This window comes from Medicago truncatula, chromosome 3 (genome assembly GCF_003473485.1).
Source record: "Medicago truncatula cultivar Jemalong A17 chromosome 3, MtrunA17r5.0-ANR, whole genome shotgun sequence".
Classification (NCBI taxonomy): Eukaryota; Viridiplantae; Streptophyta; class Magnoliopsida; order Fabales; family Fabaceae; genus Medicago; species Medicago truncatula.
The window spans coordinates 21,611,066-21,633,793 of NC_053044.1; positions in this window are offsets into that span (position 1 = coordinate 21,611,066).

The window sequence follows — 22,728 nt, forward strand, 5'->3', positions numbered from 1 at the left end:
TCTCATGTGTTTTAAATATATACATATATAGAAGACTTTTTTTTTACACAAGTTGGTAATTATGTTAGAATATGTAGTCATAAAGTACACAATTCTTTGATAATTGTGTGTCCATAAAGAAAATTCATAGGTTAATATCTGCAGAAGGAAGAAGAAACAAGGCTTAGGTTTGTGAATTTGCAACTTAATTAATGATATAATTTTTATAATGCAGGAAATGTCATATCTATTAGTTGCAGCATGTCAAATCGACTATGTCATAAACCTTCTGCATGAAGCCGGTAGATCACATTGTACTACAAAGTGATGTGATAGATATCAATTTTCTACTTCTATCGCATTCTTGTCTTGGTTTATTTCAACAACTTGATATCTTTTTAATGTTTGGTTTTTAATTTTACCTTCTTTGTAAAAAAAATCTCTTACTCCTTGTTGATAAATATGAAATATGAATGAAAAGGCTGTACATGACAAAACCATGATTTCTTTGGCAAATATTCATTCATTTACTTGTGAATAGAATTTTTATGAAAATAGGTACAATATACTACTTGAAGAACTAAATGTATGATTTTTTGTAAGAAAAAAAAAATCTAAATTTTTAAATTTAGGGGGCATTTTGCACATAAGTGAAAAAATTCGGGGGTTATTTGATCATAACCGTAAACAGTTAACAGAAAAATTTGACGGAGGGGTAAATTGATTAACGTTATGCAATTTCAGGGGGGTAATTGAATTTTTGTTAATTTCAGGGGGATAATTGACGAAACTTACAATTTCATGGGGAAAATTGACTATTTACTCAATTACAAAATGATGCAATAACTAAAGAATGAAATATTGAGATTTTATTTAAGCAATGAAATATTGAGCCTATTTTCCAGTTGAATTTTAGAGGTTTTTAAAGGGAAGTTTCATACTCTCCAATACTCCGTCGTTTTTAGTTAATTTCTAGGTACTGAGAAATTGTTCTACCGAGCTTAGCTCAGTTGATAGGAACAATACATAATATATGTAAGGTTCGGGGTTCAAATTCCGACCACCACCAAGTACATACTGGGAAATTGAATAATTTTTTTTTATTTTTTATGAATTTATTTGTGTTTTTTCTATAATATCTTTAATCATTTATTATTTCTCTTTTAATAATAAATATGTAAAGGTATTATTGAGAAACTAATAATTTTTGTTTTTTTGAAAGAGAGAAAATAATAATTATTATTGCATTGAAACTTTGAAATAACAAGTAAAATAAAATAAAATTATTCTCCAAAAGCGACATGAAACGGAAAGAGTATGGTATAATTGTTAATATTTAACGATAGTCATACGTTTTCCGTCAAAAAACAAAGGGATAGTGATACGTTTTGATTTTATGTTTTACTACGTTTTGATTTTATGTTTTACTGTTGATAATATTTCTCCTCAAAAAAAACTATTGATAATATTTCATTTCTTTTTCAGGAATTTGTCACCGTACCTTCAACAAAATCCTTCTAATATTTTTTTTCAAAAATATTAAAAAATTTGTTGAAAACACAGTGATAAATGTGCAGTATATCCGTTTTTATTTCTTATACTACTAATCTTTATTTATTAATTTTATTAGGTCCGCAGCAATTTAACCTAATAATTTCCCTCTAAAATGTTGCATTAGATTAGCAGCAATTTAACCTAACAAATTCCATCTAAAATACCAATTTAACCTAACAAATTTCCTCTAAAATGCAGCAATCCCTAATATTTCTCCTCACTGATGATCTTTTCATTCCTATCCTGTTGTATCATCGTTTGTATATATCTATTGCTTCTGTACACTTTTTTTTTTGACAAGTTGTTGTACACTTATTTAATACGTTTACAATTAGACTACCCTAATTTCCATGCAAACTCGGCTACCCTAATTTCCATGCAAACTCAGCTATATATAGCAAACCCTAAACCGCGTTTCTCTAAAAAAAAAAACCTAAATTGTGGTAAATTACACAGACAGCAGAATAATCATATATTTTGATATTTTAATTTTTGCAAATGGAAGGACGTGGCCTTACAACCTTCCTCTCATACCATTACTTAACTGGTATTCTAATTTAACATGCATTTTATCGATATGCACATATTTTTGAGAATTGGAATATCCTTTTTGCATTTTTTGTTTTTTGTTTGAGAAGTTTACACCAATTTTGTCAGTCTTCCTATTTAGTTTTGTCGTAATTTCTTGGTCTATTATCTAAGGATTCAGACTGTGTCGTGTAATGACATGTTTTTCGAACTTAATCTAAATTTTGTTTCGTTCAAAACTTTATTCTGTTGTTAGCCTTTATTTCCTATGCATACTTTTATTATTTCTTTCTTTGCAAGAAAAGTTGTGCACCTGTGAATGAATTTTGAGGTGAGAATGACCTTTCCTTGGATCGGATTGCATATAGAGGAAGGGGAAAGTGATTATGCAACAGTACTTGGTGGTTTTTTGTTTTGTTAAATAAGTAGTCATTTATTTTACTAGTGGTCATTGTTTTTAACTAATAATATCATCATCAATTTAATCGTATTAATAATTATGGAACAACTGCTCAAAAAGAATTAATTATGGAACAGAATGTGTACGCAGGTGTTGTTTTATTAGATAGACACCTAAAAAAGCATGTTTTTCGAAGCATATAACTTATGTAATGGTTTTTGGATTGTTATTAGTAGTGTTTTTTGAAGCATATAACAAACTGAAGCATATATCAGTAGTGTTTTTGAATTGTACAATTTAAATCCCACTGTATTTTGCTAATTATCCTTTGGCGCCACTCTTTCGATTTGCAACTTATGAACACCCTATTGCTCAAGTGCTTACATAACATGTTGTCACCCTACAACTTTTTTGTCATACTTTTTGTAACATATTGTTTTCCATTGATTTGGTAGGTCCTTTGATGACTCATCCTGTTACTAAGATGGACAAGACTGTCACAAAGCTTCAATTGAAGTACAGAACATACATAGTTGAGTACGACACGGAAGATGTAATTTGTTGTTTTCCTTCCTGACTTCTTGCTCTTTTTTTATTTTTCAGGAAAACTCTCATTTTAAGGTGATGTCGTAACATGTCATTTTAGAGTGCTGTCTTCCTAACTTCTTCCTAACATGTTATTTTTTAGGACACAAAACATGTTAAGTTGTCGTTTTTCTTCCTAAGTTGTCGTTTCTGTTTTATTTTAGGGTGTTGTCAAGTTACCAAATATGTTTGCAGCTGATTTCGGAGAAAAAATTAATCGTTTAGTCAACCTGGTCGACCAAAAAAAATCAGTTTGAAGTTTTGGTTGACAGGATTGCTGGTTTTTTTTTTCTCACCAAAGGATGGAAGGCAATCAGTGATTTTTATGGGCTAGGATTAGGTGCATGGGTGACTTTGGTGTTTGTTGCTTCAGGTCGGTTTGAAATGATTGTAAAGGACCGGTTTGGGAAGGCTATTAGGTTTCCCTATTTTGATCCTCCCATGCGTTTTGTGATTGATATTTTTGATGTCAGTCCAGTCGCTTAAACATGTTGGTGTATATCTACCAACACCTGTATTTTCTCACGGACAGTTGTATGTTGTTGTTTCAAGAGTTACATCTAGAGAAGGACTGAAGATGTTGATCACTGATGAAGATGGTGAAGATACCAATGTGACGTCTAACATCGTATACGAGGAAGTATTTCGCAATGTGTGATGAAACTACATGCCAATGTACTAAAATTTTCATATTTCTTTTACCAAATTATTGATAGGATTACCGAATTTTCTTTTATAATATTTTCAGATTTTATACATTTTATGAAGTGTTTTATTTTGTCTACTATGGATTATCACCTGTTCTTTTTTTTTCACCGTTACCAATTATATATTACATTTTATTATTCGTATGTCAATCTGTAATAGCCCGATTTTTGCTAGAATTATTTTTAATTGTTTTAATATGTGTTTATATGTGCTTGTGTGTGATTATTTATCATTGGGTGCATTTTTATGGGTGTTCGTGTTGGAAGGGTAATTTAGTAAATTCATGGTGAAGATTAGTTTTTAGTGTGTCAAGTGAGAACCATTAGTGATTGAGTGAGTAGAAACATTTTAGAATTAGTGATTGAGTGAGTTAAGCCCACTAAGGCATTAGGGTTAAGCCCATTTGAGAAGAGCCTATATAAACTCTTGTCTTAGAGAAAATAGGTTTTCATTTTCATTTCATAAGAATTTTGAGAGAGGTAGAGAGAGAAAGTTCAAGAGAAGAGGAAAAGGGTTAGAAGGGAGAAAGCTTGAAGACCCAAGAGGTGATAGAGATTCTAGGAGCCAAATTGAAGCTTTTGCTAGGATTATTGCTAATTGAGGTAAGGGGGTTAGATTTCAATCATAATATCTTAGTTGTAGCTTCTACCCTAATTCTATGCATAAGTGCTTAATTGAAATAAGTGATTATTTTGAAGTTAATTGATGAAATTCGTGCTTGTGCTTTGATGTGATGTTTGGGTATATGAATTTGTTGATAATCAAGTTGTTGATGATGAAATTACATGCTCAATATATGTTTATATGTATACTTTGTTGATTTTGCTCAATATATGTTTTGGAAAATGATTCTTGAGATGGTTGAAACTTGAAATTTCTGTAGATTATGATAGAGCTAAGTGTTAGGAGTGTGTAGGCGAAAACAGCATCAAAATCCGATTAATGGTTTCAATTTTATGCGTGAAATGATGAAATCGGAAAAACGAAGAAAAAGCTGTGCTGTCAGACGAGCACGGCCGTGCGTGTGCATGGCACGGGCCGTGTGCACACTCTGCCTTTTTTTGGCACAGCCGTGCGTGCTGTCAGGACTTCGGTTCTCTGCGTTTTTGTGCTTTTTCACTCATTTCCGTTTTGAATTGGTCTTTGGTGTAAACATGAAAGTTTTAGATAATTTTGTTAGCTTTTCAATGGATTTGGTTTGACTTAAAAATTGTTTGTGGATTTTGAGTTATGATAAAAACACTCCAAGAGTCCTATTAGGATGTTAAAGATTAATTAACCTATGTCTTTTTGAATCAAACTTAGTTTTCTTTGATAGTGATTTGGGTTTGCAAAAGGATACGAACTTGTCGTAACTTTGTGATTTTAAAGTTTTTGTCGTAGTCGGCCGGTGAAACGCACATGTATATTCAACTACACTCATATGTGATCTAAGTGTATACATAGTCGAGGGCTAGAGTTTATTTTCTTGGTTTTGGTTCAATTGTCTCAATTATTTTAAAGTTGTATTATGAGAGACGAACTTTGTCGAAAATAATCTTTAAGACCAAATACTTGGAAAATCTTTTGTGCATAGTTTGTTATGATTATATGGAGATATCTGAATGCTCTCTAAGTGTTGAATACAATTTTTTATCATGGTGTGTTGTATTTTCTCTTTTAATTGGATTGTGAGAAAGTATATGGAGTTGTTAAATTATATGATATAGTTGATGCATGTTGAATATTGCATATATGTTAATTGATGAGGATCTTGTTGGTGAATACATATATGTTGATTGGTTGTGATATTGTTGGTGAATACATATATGTTCATTGATTGTGATATTGTCGGAGAATGCATATATTAAAGTGATGGTGTGGTGATGACTCTTAATTGAATTTTGACTTGATTGATTGTGTGACGTAAATACTTGATAATGCAATTGTTGTTGAAGTTGATCAATGTAAATGGAGGTGTACTTTTACATTGTTGTTGGTGAATGTATGATTTTGCATTATTGAGTCTTTGCTTGTATGTCCATGCATCATAGTCATATTGAGTCATATGAGAAATGTAAAAGGAGATGTACTTTTACATAGTTGAATTGTAAAAGGAGGTGTACTCTTACATATGATGTGCAGTTGGCATCATGGGGTGACGGCCTAGACGTTGTTGGTGACGGTACCGCATGCATCAAGAAGAGTCTAGAACATTGCATGCATTTGAGTAATTGATGAGTCGTATCATAATTGAATATGTGACTTGATAAATTCGTGCATTGGTGGAATTCGGAGAATGTTGTGATTATGTGGATTGGTGTATATGTACATTAGTGGATTTTTTTACGGTTGTGAATAATTGAATTATGCTCTAATTGCATGTCTTACTTGTTTGTGCTTATACACTTGGTGAAACAATTTGATGACAATTATTTGGATAAGTAGTAATGAGGTGAGAATTGTATATGTATATGTATATATATGATGTGGTGATTCCTTTGATTATGACGATTGTTTGCTTATAAATTTGAAATGAAGAATAAGGTGGGTAACCCTTCTTTTATTGTTGTTGATGAATGATGAGCTTATGTCGATGACTTGATCAGTGATTGAATATGTTGCTATGCTATGTTAGTAATTTGATAGCTTGAAATGTATGTGATGGGGGATAATAATCATGTGATGCTAGTATTCTAGGAGGGATGGTTATGTATATGTGATATGCATGAATCCTTGAATGCCTATGTTTGTTCATGTTGATTATGATTGATGTGAAGCTTACCCCTAGTGGATCTGTGATGGACCGGTTACCTATTTGTATGAATGGGTAGACGGCGTGCAGGATTAGTTTGTTTTTGGTGAGTTGCTTGCATAGCGGGAGCTATCTTCGTTATCGCTTCCTTAGAGTCTTAGGCTAGGCTCTGATCTAGGATGTCTGTCTTTATGATTATTCTAGATTGTTTATTATGGATTTATTTATGTTGTTGAGATTTGCCAATTTGTCGAGATTTGGAGAATTTATATGATGATGTATTTTGATCTTATGACATGTATACTTTGGATATGATCTATATCCGCTGCGAATGTTGAGAATTTTTATATATGCATGTTAATTTTGTTTTCGTTGAAGACGTAGCGTCCATTTCTTGAATATTTCGATTATTCGCGTGTTTTATCGATTTAATAGGGATAGGGCGTTACACAATCCTTTAACATTAAATATGTGCGACGCACGGGTCAACAATCTAGTTAGAATTAAATGCATAGTGAGCGTGAGCATGAGAGAGGCTTGAAAACCAACGAGCGGTTGAGAGAATGAGAGGTAGATAGCGTGAGAGAGGTGGTGGACGACGGTTTACTCCCGTTTACCATGCCGGTTATTTTCGGCGGCAGAGATATACAGACGGGGGAAGGGATTCAAACAGGGTGCCAGAAATTGGGGGGAGGGGAATGGCGGAGATTGGCTTGACGTGAGACCACAACGTGGGAAAGCGTTGTAACAGGTTGATCAAGGTCGGGACAGATAGCGGGGGAACTTCAGGCATGGAGAAACTGACGACCAAGGGATTTGGCAGTCAAGGTTTGGTTTACGGCAGGAGAGGCTTCACATGAACTCTTCGTCAGTGGCTCTGCACTCATGGGGATGCCATCAGTAGTGGTTTAGGGCGTCGTGATCACACAGAAGGGTTGAGGAAGCTCGCGTGATTGCTCATGTATAACCACCACAACCATCGTATGTGGTTTAAAAGGCCTGACAGGAAGCTTCGAAAGACTTGGCTATTACACGGTTCGTTAGTTTCTTTTTTCACAAACTTTCTGGCCCAATTATCAACTTTTTATCTGAGGAAAGGATTCGAAGTTTGTGGAATACTCGAGGATGTGGTAGTACCAGGTAAGAGAAATATTTTGTTGCAACAGAATGTGTTTAACATTGTCACCTTAAGTTTTGATAATAACAAGGTATTAAAAGTTCAATTGGATATGATAATATTTGTTCAAGTGTGTATGACCATAGACTAAAATTTATAAGTCTTACAACAAGATATTGGTTCTGAAAGAACAATTGAGAGAAAAAGAATTTTCAAGGAAAGCTTAGTTGTAAGTCTGAGTCTGAAGAATTAAGAGTCTGAAGACCATCAGAAGCTGAAAGTCAGAGTCTGAAGTTACCTAGAGTTTGAAGTTCATCAGAGTCTGAAGTGAAGAACCTGAAGTCAGTTAAATTGGTTATTTGAAGACACAAGTTTGTATAAGGAATAGAAGCTTGGAGCAACGATTATTTTGGAGGAATTAGAAGGCATTTGATGTTTATCCAGTGAAGAAGGTCAGAGAAAGGACAATAGTAAAATTGTACAACCACTACTCCACTATTGTTTGCGCATAGTACTGCTGCAGTTGTGTCTCTACTGGTTAATTCTCTATACAAGGAATGAATTTCAAATTATTCCTTCCTAGGATATTAACGAAATCAAGCAACAGATCATTGGTGATTGATCAAGCTTTAGTAACGACTCTTTGATGTGATGCCACCTCTACAACGTCTCTTTCATACCTCTATATGAAGGAATGAAGACTTGAAGATTAGTAGATACTCTACAACATTTTACCTGTTTCAAAACTCTGCTGAAATTGGTGTGCATCAAACACTTAGAATTTCTTAATAAATTTCATCTCTTAGGAATTCTAGAGTCTTAAGAGTCTGTATTTGATTTTTATTGTGAGACGTGTTGGTAATAATCACTACTAAAAAAACAAAAATTAGTGAGGGATATTTAGTGAGGGAAAACATGAAATCGCTCTCTAATTCCGTCACTAAATTTTGTGACCAAGGAATTTGTGAGGAATTTCATTTTTTCCGTCACTAATTTCCCTCGCTAATTTTGTTCTTTCTAGTAGTGGGTGTGGATACTTTCTTCAAGACGGATCCGTGGTTGGGAGATTCTCCCTTATGTGTGCGGTACAATCGCCTTTTCAACTTAGTTGTGAATATGTCAATTTCGATGGCGACACTATGTGATTTAGGTTGGGAGGAAGATGGGGCAGCTTGGTAGTGGCTCCATCGGTTATGGGTAAGGGAGGAGGATTTGTTAATGGAGTGTAGAATTTTACTTCACGATATTTCTTTGCGATATAATTCTACAGATAAGTGGTAGTGACGGCTTGATCATAATAACGGTTACTCGGTCAAGGATGTGTACAAGATAATCACTATCCAGGAGACCCCAAGCTCTGATGTTATTACATATTTTATTTGGCATAAACAGGTTCCCTTGATGGTTACTATTTTGGTTTGTAGATTCCTTTGAAACAGGTTACCGACGAAGGATAATCTGATGGCACGCAACATTATTTCTCACGATAAGCAGTTATGTGTGACTGGGTGTGGAGGGTTAGATACTGCTCAACATATGTTTGTGTCTTATCTTTGCTTCTCTTATTGCGGCCTTGTTATGTCTTATCTTTAGGAGCATGCTATTCAGTTTACTTATTCTTCAGGTGGTTTGAGAGTCCGTTGCTCCTTTTTGTAGCTTGTTTGGCTTTGTTGCATTTGGGTTTTGTGGAATGAAAGGAATAATCGAATATTTAAGAACATCGCAAGTCTTATCCATCAGTTGCTAGATAAAGTGAAGCTACATTCCTTTTGGTGGATGAAGACTCTTAATATTAATATTCGTCTAAATTTTCATATGTGGTGGTCGAGCCCGTTTGTTTGTCTGAGCATCGGATAATTTGTTGAATTTTCGTTTTCTTTGTGACTTGACCACTTGTATACCCTTGAGGTCTTTATTGGCACATCTTTTACTATTAAGAATGCTCAATTTATTTTTTTTGGTGCAATACTCAGTTGTTTGTAATATATCTCATTTTGGCTTGTTAAAAAAAAATAAAATTAAATGTATGTGTTTACATGATTTGCAAGACAGAATATTACCAATCAAAATGTTCAACTACTAGTATGGACACCCGTGCCAAGCACGGGCTAGAATTTCGTCATATTTGAGGCAAAGAATGTTGTGACGTATCAAGTGTCAGTTAACAAAAAATTTATACGTAAGCCTTTTGGATGAAGATGTGATGGTATTATTTTCACTTTCGTGGTTGATCTTTCTCTCCAAATTGTCGATCTACAGAAGTGTAGGCTGCTCCAAAAATTCCATCGATGGTATCACATCCCGGTTTAATATTGTGGAGGAACGGGAGTGGTTCTTGGTAGGGGATCACGAACACGGAGTTCCTGAAACTTAATGGAGAGATGTTAATGTGACAAGTGTGAGTTAAAATTCCACATTGTAAGCCAGAGTATATGTGAGCAACATATAAGTGAGATTACTCATATACATAATGCTTTAAGACTTTGAAAGAAGATGTGACGTGAATCTCACTTTTGTGATTTCTCTTAGTCTAATGTAATAATACATACCGATGTAGGCTCCCACAGAAGTTTGAACATCATGATGATTTGTTTTGTTAGTTTTTGGGTTTATTTGTTTGAATCTCACTTTTGTTAGTTTTTGGCTCCCACAGAAGTTTGAACATCATGATGTAGGCTCTCACTTGTGTGAAACTCACTCCCCTCCCTTGAGAGAAGCTTCAATTACATTCCTCTCCCCTCTGAAGTTAAAATCTACGTTTTAGTCCCTCAATAATTTTTTTTGTTCTAATAATCTAGCACACTTTAAAGAAAAATAGCATTGCAAAATCATTTTAATATAATCAAATTTTGATTACATATCTTTCTCTATTTTTTATTCACAATTTCATTAACATATAGTTTTAAACCCTATTATAAAATATGAAACAACCCAAAATAAAATTAAAATATGTGAAAAATTACTAAAGTCGATTAAGTATGGTTATTTAAAAGCGATATTAATTACAAAATATTTAAATTTAATTGTCATTGACATTTAGATTATAAAGAAACAAATTTATATTTTTTAAATGGTGATTCAAAATTAATATATATTAAAAAATATTTATTTATGTTAAAATAGATTAAAGTGTTGTTCATATTTAAGGGAGGGGGTTGTAATTCAAGCATCTTATAGGGGAGGGGGAGTATAAATCTTACTTTTCAAGGGAGGGGAGTGTATATTTTAACATAAGAGGGGAGGGGAGTTTAATTTACTCATTAAATTACAATTGTTATAAATTAAGTTCAATTTCAACATTAGTTTAAACCTAGAATTTTGATTTTAACATGTAAAATACTGGTGCTTTTGCACGGGTCACGTAACATTGCGTTAATTATATAAAATGAAAATTTTGAGATATTGGCTGGGGCCTGGGAGTGTGCTCCTCCTCAAGATCTCAGGTTCGATTCACCCAATTGCCAATTTGGATCGACTAATTTAGATTCTTTAAAAAACTAAAAAATTAAATGAAAATTACGAGGATTAATGTTATGTTTCTATTAAATATTTTTCTCTTATATATTCAATAATTTGTTAAATAGTTGAGTGACACCAATTATTGATTTTATTTTCTTATTATGTAATTTTGTTGGACTTCGATTTTTATATATTGTTATGTTATATTAGTAGTTTATGCCATAATACATTGCTTTTTTCCTATATTGAAAGGAATTGGATAATAAGGAGAAGAAAGAGTAAACGAATTGATTTTTATATTTTTCAAAACTATCATTAAGCACATAAAATTAAGGTGATCATGAGTTTAAGAAATAAAAATTAATCTACGTGAGCTTAGCCCGGTTGGTAGGGATATTGTATATTATATGCAGCGGTTGAAGTTCGAACCCCGAAAACCCCACTTCTCCATATTTTAAATATGTGAGCTCTAGCCAAAAGGTTACTTGACCCAAAAAGAAAAAATCAATTATGAGATTTTTTTTTTGTTTTTAGGAAAAAGGAAAATTAAATTAAAATAAAAAAGAAAGATACAAAGAATATGAGGGCATGAGACTTGACCCTGGTACAATCCATATGGAAATACATCCTGATAAACCATACTAACTGGACCAGTCCTAATCTATTCTAACAAAAATTCACTAGTCACGCACGCAACCCAGCAAACCCACGTACGGGCACGAAACCATGCTACAAAAAAATAAGAAGAGTGAACTTCTACAAAAACATTTAGGAATTAAGAATGGCGAATGGATCTACCGCCAGCTAGTATCAAAATCCAAGTGCCAACAGCTCCCAGAATAAGCAGCAAGCATAAAAGCTCTTTCGAGCTGCTTACACGGATTTTTGGTAATACAAACAATATTATCCAAAACAGTTTAAGGACTGAATTAAAGTCCTTTTTGGGGTTATTTGGATTTAGCGATTTATGGTCTCTTTCCATATGTGTTTGTTGAGAGCAAATCAAATTGTTCTTATTAGTGTTCAAATTGATTCCAACAACTTTAATAAAACAAATTATCAAATGACAACTAATGAGTCAATAATTATCCATTTTAGTATAATATTTAGTTTCGTTTTAATTAGATTTAAGTTTATTTTATTTTAATATTATTTTCTTTTTGAGCTATTTTACTTCAATTGCATATTATTATATTTCAGGAACGAATATTTGATGGATTGAGTCTTGGAGCAAAAGAAAGGGGTTTTGGAGCTGATTTGGTGCAAAAATACGAAGATTCAGAGACAAAAATACATCTCCCTCAAGTCAGAATCCATGAGTGAGTAAATGACATAATCCTAATCAAACCAACCTTTAAACCTTAATCTTATGTAACGCTAATCTCTAATCTAAATTCATCACTTTAATATGGATTAACCATTATCAAACTGTGGAAACGAAAGTGGAGGGTTTGATAATTGTTAATCCATCATCTCAAATATCAATTCATAAAACGAAAGTGGAGCTTTGATATTCGAACAAGTGAATTTACACAAAGATTGTAAAGACAGCGAAATAGTCTTTACAATCTTTGAGACATATAGCTTCGAACTTCAAGGATTCTAATTGTGATCAAGTCAGCGAAATAGGCTTGGTTGCAACCTAGAACCAAAATCTAATAGTAATCAAGTCAGCGAAATAGGCTTGGTTGCTAGAGGAACAAAAGAGAAACTGTCTTTAAAAGATTAGGTCTAACATAAGGTTTTAAGTTTAATAGTTTGGTTTGTGAAGGATTTGTCGTTTAGATAAACCAATAATCCCAAGGCTCTTTTTATTATTATCTTCCAACCATTTGAAACCCCAACTTTGCAACTCGATTCTCTTCTAATCATCAATTAAAGTTAATTGAATTAACTAACTCCCTGTCGGAACGACACTCTTATTTTACTACTTCGATGGAACCGTACACTTACGGTTTTATCCCATCAACAACTTAAAAGAAATAACACTCAAATGAGCATTCAATAAAAAAAAGAAAGAAAATGAAAGGAAAAGGGAAAATAAAGCAGTAATAAAGCAATTAAATTGTAGGGAATAAAATGGTGGCTGAAATCTGTCAATTTGTCTACTTCTGAAGCCGTTTGCTCCCATGGCGTGGGTGTTATAAATTTTTTCAGAAATCAAGAAACCAACCCTTTATTCTTATTACAAACTGATATATATATATATATATATATATATATATATATATATATATATATATATATATATATATATATATATAAACCTTGCAAGAAAGACTACAAATAACTTCCTATACTTAGAGCCCTACATTTGGCATAATTATAAGACATTAGAAAATAACTTTCATGCACCTCAGCATTGTTTGCTCCCATGTGCTCCAATTGCCACTTCAAATTATTTCTCCTTATCTTTGGTCAAAAACCATATGCATGCATGCAACACATTAAGTCACTTGGTCAAAATTGCGGTATGTCAAAGTTTGTATGTTCTTAGTCGAAATCCCTTTGCACTTTGCAACATGTCGAAATAATCCATCTGACTTGTTGAAGTCTTGCTTTCTTAATTTAAATGTCCATTAAGCAATTGAAATCAATAACCAAAACGCTAGTAGTCCCTTCGCCTAGAAGAATATTGCATCTTTGAAGAAAGTAATCCTTCGACCATACCATAAAAACATTGCCACGACTTATTCCAATAAGAGCAAGATTATAGCAACATGACCAAAGTATGTTTATTTTTTGGTATTAACACGAGCATGTACGTACCACAAAATAGGAAGTCATGACTCCTTGAAACCTGCTGAACACAACAGTTCTGAAAACATCAGAAAATCGAAGGACATATCACCAAACACAACGATTTCCAAAAGACGCATAAGAACTCAGATCGAGGGATTAGTTCAATAGGTATAGTAACCAGACCCTTTTGGGTTAATTGAACCAACAACCCGTACGGGTATACGAAACCAACCACAACATACCCTTTCGGGTTTACAAAACCAACCACAAGTCGAGAACCAAAACCACCCCATTCTTTGAAAAACAATCGAACCAAAAAACACAATCGACGGAGATGAAGGTACAAACAAACACAGCCGCGATTGTAAACAAAAACACAATCCCTTCTAAAACGGTGAAGGCAATCTGCGAGCACAACCCACCAACACAAATCTCGAGCCGAAACATACAAAAAAAAAACCCAAACAGAAAGCTAGCCACGAAAATGAACCAACAACCCACTACACCACCAGCGACCCACCAAGATGAAACAAAAATGCAAAACCCACCAGAGCCACGACGGCGAGCAGCGAAGTGAACCCACAGCTAACCGAACAGAACCCAAACCCAATAACCAGCTTGGATTTGCATCGCATCTAGCAGCAAGATAAACTAATTGTTAGGTTTTTAGCCACAAATATGACAGAGATGTCTCTAAAAAAGTTTAGAATTGAGAATTCATAAAACACCAAAATGAATGATGATAGAAACATGACCATGCAATTGAACAAAATGAGTTTAAACAAAGCCTCTTAAGTTTTGATGATAACAAGATATTAAAAGTTCAATTGGATATGCTAATATTTGTTCGAGTGTGCTAGCTGGACCATATAGACTAAAATTTATATGTTTTAAAACAAAGTATTGGTTTTGGAAGAACAAATAAGAGCAAAAGAATTTTCAACAGAATCTTACTGTCAGAGTCTATCCATAAGCTGACTGTCAGAGTCTAAATTTCACCCAGAGTCTGAAGATTCATCAGAAGCTGAAGTGAAGAACCCGAAGGTGGTTATTTGAAAAGACAAATATGCAGAAGGAATAGAAGACTGGAGCAACGAATATTCAAAATAATTAGAAGGTATCATATGCTTATCAAAAGAGAAAGGACAATAGTATAATTGTACAACCACTACCTCCACTATTCCAACATTTCCAGTACATAGTACAAGCTACAGTTATGTCCGCACCGGATTGGAACAGTTGATTCCCTATCGAGGAATGGTTTAGAAATTATTCACTCCTATGACATTAACCATATCAAGCAACAAATCAATGTTGATTGATCAAGCTTCTAAAATGACTCTTTGATGTGTTGGCACCTCTACAACGTCTTTTTCATACCTCTATAAAAATTAATGAAGACTTGTAGATTAGTAGAGAGACTCTGCAATATTTTACTTGTGCCAAAACTCTGTCAAAATCATTGTGCACCAAACACTTAGAATTTCTTATAAACTTTCATATCTTAGAAATGCTTAACTCTTAGAGTCTGAACTGTTTTGTATTATGAACACCACTAATTGTATATCAAGTGTTCAACCAAACTTATTCTTTGTAATTTGTTTGTCTAGGACGTCTCTTGCTTTTGTGCTTGAGCATAGGAAATCTCTTGCTTGTGTGCTCGAGTATTTGAAGTCTCATGCTTGTGTGCTTGAGCAATTGTAATCTTGTGTGATTATAGTGAAAAATCTCCTTGGAAGTGCAAATGGGAACTGGACTATTTCCGGATTGTGGAAGGAACTAGGATAATTGTTTGTGTCTCTTTCTTCTCTATCTCTATCTCTTTTATATCCGCTACAATTGACTGTGAACATTGTTCTAGAATCTGAACTCTATCAGATTCTGAACTTTAAACTTAGTTAAAAAGAAAAGAAAATGCTAACATAATTCAAACACATGCTTAGCTATTCTGTTCAAACATCACGAAAAAAAAATAAAGGTAATAATCATCTTTAACGTCACAAAAGAAGTTTATTTATTCTTTATATACTGATTCTAATCTAATATTAATAAAATCGGTAATAAAATATAAAAAAATATGTACGAAATGACATCAGGCCCTTTTTTTAGGAAATATATCATCAATCTCTTAAATAAGTAGATCTAAATTTTCTTAAAAATAATCTCAATTAGCTCCACAAATTAATCTCCCCAATCATATAGAGATATAAAGTTTCCTTAAAAAAAAGCTAATTAATTGCAAAACTTTGGCTGCAAGGAAGTTTTATACAATATAAATATAGAGATCTGAACTCTAAAATTGTACATAGTCTCAACCTGCTCTACTATGGGGAATTTTTTCACAAAACTATGCCAGAGCTTATGTATGCAAGAAATTATCGAATATACCGAAACTATCCAATATATAAGAAGCAGCTGCCCAGTATGTGAGGAGAAAATTCAGAGAGAAACTGCAATCAAAGAGGTTAACAATTTTTTTTTCTTTTTAAAATAAGCAAACTTTTGTTTCTCTCTTTGGTTTTTATGTAAGCAGTTGTTTTATTCTTTTGTTGTTGATAATTTTGTTTTTGTTTTGAAAGTTCTTATGTTTTAGTCTTATGTTTTATTGTTCTAGCATTGGTCGTCTCCTAACATGATAGTAATATTGAATCTTACTAGCTAAAGTTAGCGCCGCAAGATGAGAGTTCCGAAACATATATATTTTGTACCATTTTATGAAACTTTACCGATTTTGAATCATACTTTGTTAATTCAAATAGGTCTGATCATCGGATAATATTTGGTTGGACTTTATTACTTCGCAACTTAACTCTAGTCTCTAGGTTAGGATAAGAAATTAGAAGGTTAAGAGAAAATTAAAATTTCCGAACACCAATTCAGTCTGAAACTCCAAGACAGCCGCTTAACCACTCTGTCCGACAAAAACACGCAGGTTGTTTGAAAAGAAATCGGAAATAAAACTCGTGTTTTCTTTGGTCATTCTATTTGTGCTTCCATGGAAGAACTCTTTGACTTTGAGATGCAAGCCAGAATAATAGTATGATGTGCAATGACCGGTACTACTGGCAAAATTTACATTAGGGTTTTGGGGAATATTGGGCTTAAAATAGTATACGCTCATTATCTATTTTGTTTTTCCATGTCTGATTCGTTGTTGAATAACCTAGTATTTTTGTCCACTTTATTTTGATCATTTAATAAATTGTTTTTCTATAAACCTAGTACAGAAATTAGAGGGCGACGAAACACAGATGAAGACTTTGGTAGAGCGGGTTTTGATGAAGTTGAAGGATGAAGAGGAGTTCAAGCTGCTTCTTGGTGATGCTCCGTCCATTGACTCGGCTAATAAGAATTTACACGATGAATAAGAATACACTTTTATTGTTTTTGTAATTGATCAACTCTAGACTGACGATAGTGTTTTTTTTTTTTTTTTTTCTTTCTAAAGTTTAAGTTTATGTTTATGATTAACTTCAAAACCTGTTCTATTTTCCTTTTTTCTGAAAAACTGAGCCTTTACTGTGATAGAAATCCTCCTTTTGAATTGCTAAATCATACCTATTCACAAATTTAACTTGATTATTGTTAAGTTTGGTAATTTTCTAGGGTCAAACATTTCTTTTTCATAATTCTAACATCGGCCGCCTCCAGCTCCAGTGCCAAATCCATCTGCCACTGACACGCTCTCTAATTTCAAGCACAGAGTAGAGTCCAGGAAACCTGTCCTGCAAAATAGAATATCCGGCCCATCTATGGGACCAAAACAGTGTCGTCTCTCATTACCAATCCTATGAACCACAAAATTGGAGAACCATTTAGTACAAGCCGGGTGCGCAAAATCAGTCAACTTCAGATCACAGCACCAAATTGAATCCCTGCTCCCACTCCATGAGGGCGTATCCAAACCTAAGCTCCTGATGTAATCCCCGTATGTATATATTAAAAGAGGCTACCACAACGCTTCAGTGTTCGATAAAGATTGCCATCTCCATTTTCCAAGCTAAGACATTAAATAACTTCATACTTTTTACTCCAAGTCCCTCTTCATCCGCAGCTCCCTAAAGGAATTCCCTTTGGACTTGAACTATCTCCTGAATAAACTTATTTGGAGCTTTGTAAAACGGAAAAAAGTACAGAGGCAGGCTTGCCAAAACTGAGTTTATTAACACCACTCTCCCTGCAATAGATAAATACTTTCTCTTCCACCGTACAAGCCATTTCTCAGATCAATCCAAGACCGATTGCCACATTTTACTCTGCCTCAGATTTGAGCCTACCGGTATTCCGAGGAACTTGAAATGAAATTCCTGGACTCTGCAGGACAAGAACAAGAAGCTGAATCTAAAATATGAGTATTCAAATTCAGACAATAAATGTTGATATTTTTAAAATTTATTTTCAGGCAGGAAACCAGCTCCAAGCTTCCAAGAATATACCTAATTGTCCAAACAATATTCCAACCGCTTTCACAAAGCAATATTGTGTCGTCAAACCTTCGAAGGCTATAAGAAAAAGGATTTTATTTGACAAAATTGACCATCTGTGTTTTTTTATAAAAGAAAGTTTACTAATCACGAGCAATCTAGCACAAGATGTGCAAAGCCGCTCGAAAACAGTTTACAATTACACATATGCAGAAAATCTTTCATACCACCATAGATAAAAAAAAAAAGAAAAAAAAAGAAACAAACCAAGCATCACTATGCCTATCCAAACATCATTCACATTCTTTCCTACGAAAAAGTCCAACATGTTGCAAGCGAAATTAAACACTATTGTCATATTTACCTCGAAGTGATTAGTACTACAGATGATAGTGCTGCAAAAGGCTAAGGTTGTTTGGTGTCAACGTGGAGTGTGGTTCTTCAACAAGTGAAGAACTGAGTGTTTGTAATGTGCTAATTAATTCAATTACGTCTTCTTCATTAGTAACGCCTCTTCAAAATTTGAAAGTACCTTATGATCGACAAATTTTCAACATCAACATTTTGATAAGAGAGTCGTGACTTTTCATCCTCTACAATCTACAATCATTCGGTGTTGACATCGGCACGCCTTGCCAAGTTAGAAGAACATCAGCTAGGCATCCCCGTTTCTTTCGACAACCAACAAAATATTTTTCTTCATCAGCAGTTAAACTATAAATGACCTTCGGTTTTAGTATTTTCCCAGTTGGAAGAGTTTGCATCTCCATGTTTGGTCTTTTAAATAAAGGCTTAATAGCAGTTTTCGCCCCCTAACTTTCACTAAGTTGCGATTTTGGCACCCTAAGGAAAAAAACTACAAAACCGCCCCTAAGTTTTGCAACTGTGGCAGTTTTGGCCCCCCAAGGGTAGTTAAGAATCGTTAGATATTTTTGATTTAAAAAGTGATTGGACCACTCTAAAAAGTGTTCAAAAAAATTTAATTGTCGCTGAAAAGTTGAACAACAGTTAACTTCCACCTGAGTATTTCGAGGAGAAATCTTAAAAGTGAGAAAAGTAATTTCCAATTATTCAGATAAGTTGGGTAGCTCAATTGGTTTGTTGAGCTAGGGGTTAAGGAGTTAAGGTAGCTTTTGAACTAAGGGTTAACATACTAATACTTCTCATTAGAAAAGAAGGTTAAATTTTTCAAAACACTTCAATTTCCCGAAAATGAACAAAAAAAAAAAATTAAAAAAAATAAAAAATTCTCTATTATTCTTTCAAATTGTATTGAGTGGTTTAGTGAAAAAGCAATTGCAAAACTTTTTTTTGACCAAACCTAATTCAAAACTTACTCCCCAAGCAGCTATTACTATGATATAAAGTCTGACTTGTACCAAAAAATAAAAAATAAGTCTATTCCTGCGCCAGTTGCTATGGAGAGTTTTTTCCAAAATTTAACAACCAAAGTAAAGGAAACCATATCGCCACCAGGACGAGGAGTTTCGGAGGTGAAGGGGAGCAGTGACATGCAAAGAAGAGAGATAACAGAGAGGAAGAAATTGGAAATGCAAATGGAAGATTATTTCGCTTCGGCTGATAGAATACGCAAGATGGAATGTGGAGGAATAACTGAGATAAATGGAAGCCAGAACTGCCCTACCATTGATGGTTTGGCTCGTTTTGCTGTTGATCAGAATAACAAAAAGGTTCTTTTTATACTGTCTCTTTTCTTTGTATGTTTATTTGTTGTTGTTCTTTCTAGGTACGAAGTTTCCACGGCTATTTAACACGACACGAGTAATCTTTGAAAAATTAGTGGTCACACACAAGTCAAGATCGAACCCCTTATTTAAAGGGTCGACATCCCTTAACACTTGAATCAATCAATCATTTGTCGATTAGTTTTTATTTAATTTTATTCACATTTTGATCTTTTTAACAAAAAAAATCTTTGTAAAAACTAATGCAGAATGCAATTCTAGGGTTTCTGTAGGTTGTTCCTAAAAAGGAGTTTGTGAAGGTGGTAAGTGCCAAACAGAAACTGGTTGCTGGAATGTTGTATTACATCACATTGGAGGCCAAGGTTGGAGAGAAAGTGAATGTCTATGAAGCACAGATTTGGGATCGGCCTTGGTTGGACTTGAAGGAGTTAACGGAGTTTAAGCGTGTTGATGATGATCCATCTACTGATTCATTCGACAGAAGCTACCAGATTGGTGACCAATTTTTCTAAAATAATTAATAATTCAATTGCTATTATTTAGTATATGAATGCAAATGCAATCATATACTATCTTATGTTTATTTTTGTTTTGCTTGCAATAAAACCGCATGAGATTGATTCATATAAATAATGTAACAAAATCATAAAGCTATAGTAATAAGGAAAAACAAGGATCAAAGTGGTAGCGGCGGCAGTAGCATAGGGTTTTTGGGTATGGGCTTCTTCTTCCTTGCGGCAATAATAATCCATATGTAATAAAAGTTTTCTTTAATAAAAGTTCAACCTTTATTTTATGTTCTTCCTCTTCTTCTCTTCTATGTCTATAATGAATATGATTGGGTAGACTCTTCTTGTCTTGGGATCGTTGGATGAATCTAATGACCTAATCCCCATCAAAGCAAGCCTCGAACCCTAATTTTATGTAAATTTATTTTCTAATCAGTTTCACTGTTTTTATAATGAATTAACAAGTATCAAATCAATAAAACGAAAGTCGAGGGTTAATTCATAATCACAAATATCAAGGGAAGTATCGAAAGATGAAGTTTTGATATTTGAACAAGTGAAATTAAACAAGAATTGCGAAACATGAGAATTGTCTAGCAAACCTTGAGACAATAAAGTTTTATGCTTCAAGGATTTCAATAGCAATCAACCATGAGAATAGGCGTGGTTGCTAAAGAAACACACTCACTGAAACCGAAAGGAGATGAGATAGGCCAAAGAGAAACTTGTTTTGAGAAAATAGGTCCAACATAAAGTTCTAGGTTTAAGGTTGGGTTTGTGAAAGATTTGTCACCATGACGAACCAATAATCTCAAGGCGCTTTTTATTGTTATTTTCAAACCGTTAAAAATCCCAAGTTTTCAAGTGAAACTCTCTTCTAATCATTCATAGAAGTTGATTAAATTTATAACTCCGTGTCGGAACGATACTATTTATTATTACTTCGGTAAACCGTGCACTTGCGGATTTACCTCATCACCCACAACAATCCTCGTAGGATCGATACTCTACTTACTTTTTATTACTTGTTGCGACAATGTATACTTGCACTTTGTATGCTTTGGAGAATAGGTAACTACTTTTCGAGCATCAGTGTACTTTTGGCCCCTAAATTTCAAAATGTTGCGATTTTGTCTCCCTATTAAAAAAAATGAAAAAGTTAGCCCTCTAAGAATTAGACCCTTTGCAATAATCATCCTTTTTGCCAATTTTGATTTATTCAACACATATATGGTAGGTCACATGTGTATTTAATGAATTAAAAAAAAAATTAAAAAGCCGTAATCATTTTTAACTTAAATAAATTATATTAAAAAAATCAGAAAAAATAAAAAAGGAAAGAGACACGTTGTATAATCTCCCTTCTCTCTCTCTCTCTCTCTACCAACCCCAGACACCAACACTGCCTTCTGATGGCTTCTTCTTCTTCCTCGGATTTCAACCCTAAAATCCATTCATTTCAGATCTATTCTTTTCACATTTTCTTCCTCCGGTAACTTCAACAACCCATTAACTCCATTCCAGATTCACCAACTCAAAAACCCTAATTTCATTTTCATTCTCAAATCTCCTTTTCACCATGAAAATTTTTTAAACTACAACAAGCCATCAACGTTAACTTCAACAAAATGCAAAACCCACTTTGAAAGTTCCAAACTTTTCACAATTTTGTTCAAAAATGCAAGACCACACTTTCTCCGCCGCAATTTACACCACATATCACCACCACCCATAATAACCACCACCGTCGTTGAAACAGAACAAACAAGAACGACACGTTTTAAAACTTTTAACGGGTAAGATCGTGTTTCGTTTGGTGTGTCATTCATCAACAGTTGGTGGGTTGAAGAGTCGATCGTTTCGTAGCTCCAACGAGAAACCGGATGCAAAATCCACTGTGAGGATGCCGTGGAAAATTATTGTTTCTAATGTTACGAATAATAGTGGTTCTATCATTAGGGTTTGAGTTGTTAATTTTTTGAATTTTGAATTGAATGAGTTGTTAATTTTGTTTTGGTTTGAGTTGGATTGGAAGTGATGAAGATAGACATGAACATGAACAATGATGAATATGTATTGTTTTGGGTTTTAGTTTTTATTTTTCTGATTTTTTAATTTTTTAAATTTTTTATTTCATTTATTTAATTTATAAAATGAATATATGGCTTTTCAATTTTTTTAATTTAACAATTACACTCGTGGTCTGCCACATAGGCGTTGAATAAGTCAAAATTGACCAAAATATTGCAAAGGGGCTAATTCATAGAGGCTAAATTTTTTATT